The sequence below is a fragment of the Acanthopagrus latus genome, chromosome 11 (assembly GCF_904848185.1).
Source record: "Acanthopagrus latus isolate v.2019 chromosome 11, fAcaLat1.1, whole genome shotgun sequence".
NCBI lineage: Eukaryota > Metazoa > Chordata > Actinopteri > Spariformes > Sparidae > Acanthopagrus > Acanthopagrus latus.
In genome coordinates this window covers 9,380,099-9,387,912 of record NC_051049.1, presented here as the reverse complement: position 1 = coordinate 9,387,912, position 7,814 = coordinate 9,380,099, and the positions used below count along the sequence as shown (strand labels likewise).

Sequence of the window (7,814 nt, the reverse complement as noted above, 5' to 3'; positions counted from 1 at the left end):
CTCATGAAGCTGTCCCCTCTAGTTCTTTTTACTTTCCTGCAATTTTCACTCTGTAGTTTCCAGTGTGTCCAATGCCTGCAGCCAAAGCTAGTCAGGCCTCACACGCAAGCCTTGACATAGTAGGTTGCTATGGGGGCTGGCTATTTTTCTAATTATGTCATCCACTCCTTGTTGAGGGGTGCTGTTTGGTAGCTGTTAAGTGAATGACGTGCTCAGTTCCTGTGCCCTTAACCCCAGTGACATGGTCAATGGCCTTGGTTTCATCTGCTTTCAATCGCTTCTTGCAACCATCTTCATGTCTCTCTCTCCCAATACAGGCTGTATAACCCACAGTTAGGCTTTTAAATGATCCGATTGGCAATTAGAAAAACAGTCAAAAAAAAATAATATTATGCTTTTTTTACTTGGTTGTTTCGCTGCACAGCTCCCCCCTTTCTTACTTCCCACCGTGTCAGACAATTGATGCCTGTCTGCCCTGCAGGGACTCTGAGGGCCACGACACACCAGATCTGTTGATAGTGTGCAAAGAGCCTACAGGAACTGTAAAGATGATACACAAAGAACATGGGGGTGTATCCAAAAAGAAGGATTAGCAAGTTGGTCGGATAAGGTTGAAAAGACATGTCCTCTGAAATGTCCATTCTCATAATATCATTTTGAGGCTTTGTTAATGCATTGAGATAATTAAAAAAAAATTAAAAAAGGCATGCTCTGTCTTTTGGGATATTAGTTTTTGTATCGGGCACTGGTGAAGTGAAATCGAACAGCTGTGATCAACATATCAGCTGTGGCACATGCCCTCTGCTCTCTGGGACCTCCATTCTCCCTCTCTACATACATCTTTGCTCGCCCTTTTTTTTCTCCCCTCCCCAATTGGTGCCAGTGATAAATCTCATTTATGGCCCATGGGCTGATTAGAGTGAGAGTGAAAAATGCGGAGTGGAGGAGGGGAACCCGGGGTAGGTAATATGTTTGATTCAGTTCCTGCTTTCCCGGAATCTGGACTTCATTAGATAATAGTTCATGTTTAAAACATAACGTGGATGTTTGGTCAGAGGAGAGTGAAAGAACAAGTGACAGTTCTGTTCGGGGTATTTGGCCATATTGTTCACATTCGACACTGTTACTAGAAAACAAACAGGTCATTTACAATGGGCTGTCTGAGTATCCCGTGTCCCAACTAGTATCCAGACCTGGAGGCTATGTGGAATCTTTCCCAAGCCACATAAGAGCTCTGTAGGAGATGACTGAAATGCAGGAGAGCATGTTACACTCTGGAATTCCTCACAGCTTTGCCTTATGGTTTTCAGTGGAAAAAGTGTGTCAACATCCTTCTTAGAAAAGCAAACAGTGATTTCAAGATGGGACTCATCCAGGAAGGAAATAGGAGAGAAATATACTGTCCACGTTGATGGATGGCTGAATGCCGTGTTTGCCTTTGTATCAGTTATCAGCTCGAGTTTACATGTAACCAGCCACTGGAGCAGGGAAGGATAGAACAAACAGTTATTTGTTATATGTAGTTGAGTGCTCATACTGTATATTCCACATTATACACACAGACACTCATGGTCATGTTATGTAGGTTAAGACAGGGCTGCACTGTCTGCATGATATTCCTATAGCAGACTTGATGACCCAAGATTATTTAATGTGTGTAGTCCCATGATAACCCTATTAAAATGAAAACCTGTTACACAAAGAGGGACGAACAGATGATAGGTTGCTGATATAAATCAGTGGAAATGGGACCCATCTCCCCTGATGTTTGGCTTGTGTTAAATAGAAATGTATTAGTGATTAGCCATTATTTTTGAAAAATCAATACAATAACATTTTTGATTACTGGGAATGATCAGTTTTCACTTTTACAGAAAACACTTAAAATCACAATGATGTAATGTATGTAATGGACTCAGGGATTCACATACAAAACCTCAGACAAGTGTCCAAAAGTAAGTTATCACTCTTTATATCCAAAATGTCAAAGGTCAGTATTATTGTGACATAGTGCTCTGGAAAGCACTTCCCTGGCATATCAAGGACATAACTCTGTAACAGAAGGGGATAGTGACCGTATTTCACATTTGATCAGATACTGAATTGATGACACTAATGTTGGGTGCCCATCTTGAAACTGAGCTGATAAAATAGACCTTCTGTGCTACTGGATGGAAGATGTATTCCAAGAATCCATGTTTTAGAATAGCCTAATGTTGGGTCGGGACAATCAGGGATGGTAAGAACTAAGAGGCAGTAATTCTAGTGGGTTTTTTTTAAAGGTTTTTGTCTTTGTACATCAGACTTTGCATTTCTAAAAGTCCTTTTTACAAACATGTCACAGAATACTGTAAAACCCAAATTATAATCCCAAACAGATGCATACACTGACAGTTGTGGATACGAAGCAGTTCTGTTTATACTTGCTTTTTGGAGGACACATTCCACACATGCACATTCCTTAGCTTCTTGTAACATACTGGACATGCAGATATCGTCCTTATTCATGGCATATGGATGTCTGCATAAAGCTTTGTGTGCCTACTCCGATGACTAAATTTATGTCACATGAACTTTAGAAGCCGCATGCAGACCCGCTTACAAAAATCGTCATATCTGTTTAAGGCCCGTGGTGTGGTGAATTGTAAATATTTTCCATTTTTGTTATTTTGTTATTTTTAACAAGTATAGTAGTATGTAAAACATTCTTGGTAAACTACTAAGCTGTTTAAACAAAAAAAAAAACAAAATGTATAAGAAGATTAAAATTAACTTGTCAGTGCTTTCTAGTGGGCAAACTACACTATTTCCTGACATATCGCTACTTCAGTTTCATGTTACTTCTCAGCTTAGAGGACACCAAAGCGCAGATCCTGAAATTTTGTCTAAAACTTGCCTGGCACTTATCCTGTCATCTAGTGGGCACTGTGTTGTTTGGAAAGTTCTTTTACTGATTTTCTTTATTTAGGCTACGCTTATTGGGCTTTCAACCCCTTTTTGTTTTGTCTTGCACTTAACCACTTTTGCATCATTTTTCAAGAATGAATCGTGCCTGTCTGACTAATTTTCTGCATGGTTTACTGGCTTGCAGTGGCGTTGTTGTTCAGAAGGACGATGGCAGCCTCAGTCAATACCAGACGGATGAACTGAACTGAAGTTAGCACAGAAAAGTGGCACAGACAGACAGACAGACAGGCTGCCTGACGCTGTGCCTGTGTTGCAATATTCTCACGCCTGCCAGAAAAAGTGAGGTCAATCTGAGTGGAGCAGAGTACTGTCTGGATTTGATCCGCAGTAGGGCAGAGTTCAGAAAACTGAAACACTTATATTGTCAACCTCTCTTACAGAAGTTCATCCTCCTGTGTATTTTTCAGCACAGGAAAGAATGATCTGAATATTTTTGATAGTTTTGTTTTTTATTTTTGGAATCATTACAAGTTATTTAGAGACACAGGTTTGCTCCAGTTTGTTTTAGAAAATGCCTCCTGTTTCTACATGAACGTAATATGTGGACAACTGGATGCACAAATCCTTTTTGTTGGATCACAACCACCATGAAATGTGCATGTTTCGGACCTCTTCTGTGTCATGCCCTCCAGGTCAACAGTCCAGATTTTACCTCCCTGTGCTATGCTGTTTGCTTGTGAAATGTGCATCTGATAGCTTTAGCCTCATGTTATGACTGTCTCTCTGAATACTCATGACTGAGGGGGGTGGGTAGTGGCAGGAGATTTAGAGACAGGGACCCAGCTGCCTCCAATCAGCAGCAGAATCCTTCTGAGGGTCAGACTGGGTTAAAGGCAACATCCAGTGCCACCGGCTTGCTCTCCCAGGAGAGAGTGAGAAGGAGAATGAACATAAGGAAAATGGGGACATGTTGACATACTGTATAGTGTGCTTGCACGTGACAAGAGAGGGATTGTGATGGTTAGAGGAAAACAGCAGGCTATCACCATAAAGAAGAAAGAGTCTTTGTGATAGAAATGGGGTAGCAGGAAATATCACTAACAGAACATGGAGTCAGTGATTATTGAGTAAGAGGGTGAGAGACATGAAGGAGGAGGTGTTTTGAGAATGAGTTTGGGGTGGGAGAAAAAAAGCTGAATCTTAGTTACACTGCAAAAATCATGTCTAGATGCTCAAAAGTTAGCTATTGTCATCGTACTTTTTGAGCTATGGTAAGGATAGCTGGTCATTTGCAGATAATAGAGGTATCATAGCATAATAGCCCTTTGAATGGGAATTGAATCGTTTGTTGGATTGCAATGGTTTCATATGTGTGTGTATGTATGTGTGTATATATGCATTTCTAAGTGGTAAACAATAGATTTTTTGTAGTTTATGAAGTCTATAGTTAAACTACTGTTAGCCTGTAAACAGTGGGAAGCATCTGATGCAAAGAGGTAAAGAAAAAAATGGGAACGGAGGAACAGTTTTAATTCGGGGCTCATGTTTATATATTTAATGCATATTTTGTCCATTTTCTATTTGTTATTTCTGTCTACTTACAAGTATTTTGTAATACTATATTAATTTTAATGAGACCCTGCCAAAAGTTTTTATGTTGCTGCTTGTGTTGCTTTCTTTGACGAAGCGGCAGCGTTTCCAAACAGCAGCGAGCATTGTTTTGTGAATATGAAACAAACTTTTTAAACTGCGCAATTGGTGTACTTAACAGGTTTTATGTCGCTATGTACAACCATCTCAAATATACAAATTATCTTGACTTGAAATAAGCCTTTCTCACCACCTAACTAGTTGAACCAGAGCCATAAAGGTTTGAGAGCGGCACACAACTAGCATGTGTCTCGTCTGAGGGAAATAGATGACAGAGGAAAACGGGGCAAAGAGGCAGCTAAGTGGATCATTCCCTCTCTGATCTAGTGAGTCTTTGATCTATTTCTGGTGGGTGCTGGTGGTGGCGGTGGAAGTAGAGGGATTTGCTCCTAAATGAGTGTCATCAAGCCACTGCAAACCATTGTTTGTGATGCTTTTCTACTTGTCTGCTCTTTGCACCACTCTGCTGTGAACTTCATTGTCAGACTTCACCTTTCTTTCCTCTTTGCTTCCAGGGCCTCACCCCAGCCTGTCTTTTTCTTTATTTACCACAACAAAGGCATCCTCTGAGCCACGAGAGCTTGATTAAGATCCCCCTTTATGGATAAATCACTTTAATGTCTCATTCAGCTGGTGTTTGTGGGCACAAGGATATTCATCATCATGGCAAAATGGTGCTGAATAGCCACTTGGAGCGGGTTGATGAGAATCTAATTAAGATAAATCGTTATCCCTTTGTAAGTAGCTAAATCTTTAAACCTGCTTTTCAGTCAGACGGAATCATTCAAACAGCCATACGTTTGCTTGGTGTGTTCCCGTGTCCTGTCCTGGTCCGGAGAGCCTCTTTGATAAATATTTGAAGGGGCGAAATGCAATAACAACAGGCTCTTAAAACCCAATTTGTTTCCATTTCCCGGCTTTTGATAAGACTCCAGATTTGGTTACACAGTCATTCGATCATTGTCCTACCCTCACTGGGCTGTTCGCAGCCCCTTTATGGTGATGTCTATAATACTGAATGGAAATCCTGTTTAGGGGCAGAGGAACGGGAACAGATTGGTGGCTAATGTCTTCGTCCTGCTATTTATGTTTCTAAAGTTATGTGTCATACACGTGTGTGTGTGTGTGTGTGTGTGTGTGTGTGTGTGTGTGTGTGTGTGTGTGTGTGTGTGTGTGTGTGTGTGTGTGTGTGTGTGTGTGTGTGTGTGTGTGTGTGTGTGTGTGTGTGTGTGTGTGTTCATGTGCACAAGTAAAGGCCTTTTGTGTTGAAAAAGGTGCAAATTAATAATGTAGGCAGTTTTGAATGACGAAGCCCAGTGTTTCCCTGGGAAGTCACTTGTTCCTTTTATGAATATTTCATCACTCTAGCTAATGAATCCAGCCAGTCTTGGTGATCATAACCAACTAACTGCCCCCTTGCTGCTCTGGTGGAGGGCAGCTGGGCACTGATCATTTATAACCTGATTACCGGTGATGCTGATGGACTCGGATTGGTGATGAGTAAGTGTTGTGCTTTGGATTGAATGATTGTCGTCAGCCGGCTTGTTAGCGGTGAAGACGAATGCAGACTACATGAGGAGAGTGACAGATGCCAGCAGAGGGCTGTCACATGAGAAACTTCTCTATATTATGCATGCACTCTTACTGTACACGTGTATGTATTGAAGTGCAGCTCTGTTACTATGAGCTTCATACTGTATATCCCACTCATTTTGTGAAATTCCTTTCTCTTGGCCATTCCAGTGATAGACCCACCATAAATTCAGAGTCAACTGAGTGCAAACTGTCATGCAGACATCCGCATTTTCTACAATGAAATTAAGAAATGGGGCTAAAATTCATCTATTGTAGTTGCTTTGCATGCCCAGTGGAGCTGATTTTGAGATTGTGGTTAATGAAGATGAAGCAGTGCGGTGTGTTGAAGGATTTTCTCCTCAGTACCTTAAGAAGGATTAAGAAATGCAAAGAGACAAGTGTGACTGGAAGTGAAGGTGTGCATGTGAGAGGTGATGTGGTTCAACGAGTGAACCTACTATTGTTCTGCAATACCACAAAACACTTGTCCTCTACACTGATATCAGGGTGCAAAATTAACTTTTTAGTCTAGAAGTGAAATGGTTAGGGAATATTCAAATTATACCAGCCACTGAGTAGATTACTATTGTTTTTTGCTTGGCGAATAAATGAAATCCACCTATTTTTGATACTGAGTGCAGGAAGGAAATGCTGGGACTTATTGTAGGGACAGAAAAGAAAGTAGGACCATTACCCTGACATACAAACAAAAAATAATCTTCTCCCTCTCATATATTTCCTTTTAGCATGCATGCATTTATGTTTTAATAGACAGTTCATGCATGTGTTTTATGACTTAATCACTGAAATGCCTACAAAAGTTAATTAACTCCCGTACATGTCATGATATATGGCCTTAATCTATTACATGTGCACATACACACAAATGATTCAGCTGTAATGTGAATATGTGATTGTATATCAACACTCCACATGTGAGAGTGCGTTTGTGAGTGTGATGGCACACGCGCCAGGCAGGGTGGTTGTTCTCCTCGTGAGCGTTAATCGTGATTTAGCAGCTTAAGGAAGTCACACTTGCCTGGATGATCCCCATGTGCTCTGGCCACTGATACTTACAAAGGGCACCAGCACACAATCAGGCAGTTCTTCCTGCCACAGACTGCTTTTAGATCCCACCTGACGTATTTGCAAGCAAATGTTGGCTGCTGTAACTTAGTACACACATAGTTAACACACATCTTGTGCTTTTGAAGTGACAGAGGCAGGCTGCCTCTGTCTGGCTGACAGACAGGCACAGTGACTCATTCAGCAAAATGGAACCAACTGGCCTAAAACGTGGTCATGTCACTGGATATGCAGTATCCATAACGTGACTAAATCTCCATGTTCGCAGTCCTTCTGCACAGACTAATCAGTTTGTGTATTTCGACTTGTTCAGCATATAGTAAATGGGACACTTGTTTGAATTAATGAAAGATTTTACAAGCACAGCCAATGAAATGGCCTAATCTCTCTTGCCCTGAGCTCTTGCACCAGGCCACCCACCGAGAGAGGGATGGAGGGAGACACACATGGGAGGGGGCTGTAAAAAAAGAAAAAAAAGCAGTAACCTTTGAAGTAATTAACAGATTTAACAGATTGCACAGCAAACAAGTCTGTTCTCTCTCTCTTTCTCTCTCTCTCTCTCTCTCTCTCTCTCTCTCTCTCTCTCTCTCTCTCTC

The 7,814-nt window shown here is 41.2% G+C and overlaps 1 protein-coding gene across 2 annotated transcripts in view; it reads left to right on the top strand.

The window, feature by feature from the left end:
- The window catches only part of si:ch73-63e15.2 (protein strawberry notch homolog 2), a 59,888-nt gene that overhangs the window by 1,731 nt on the left and 50,343 nt on the right, over window positions 1-7,814 (top strand). The window lies entirely within an intron of this gene.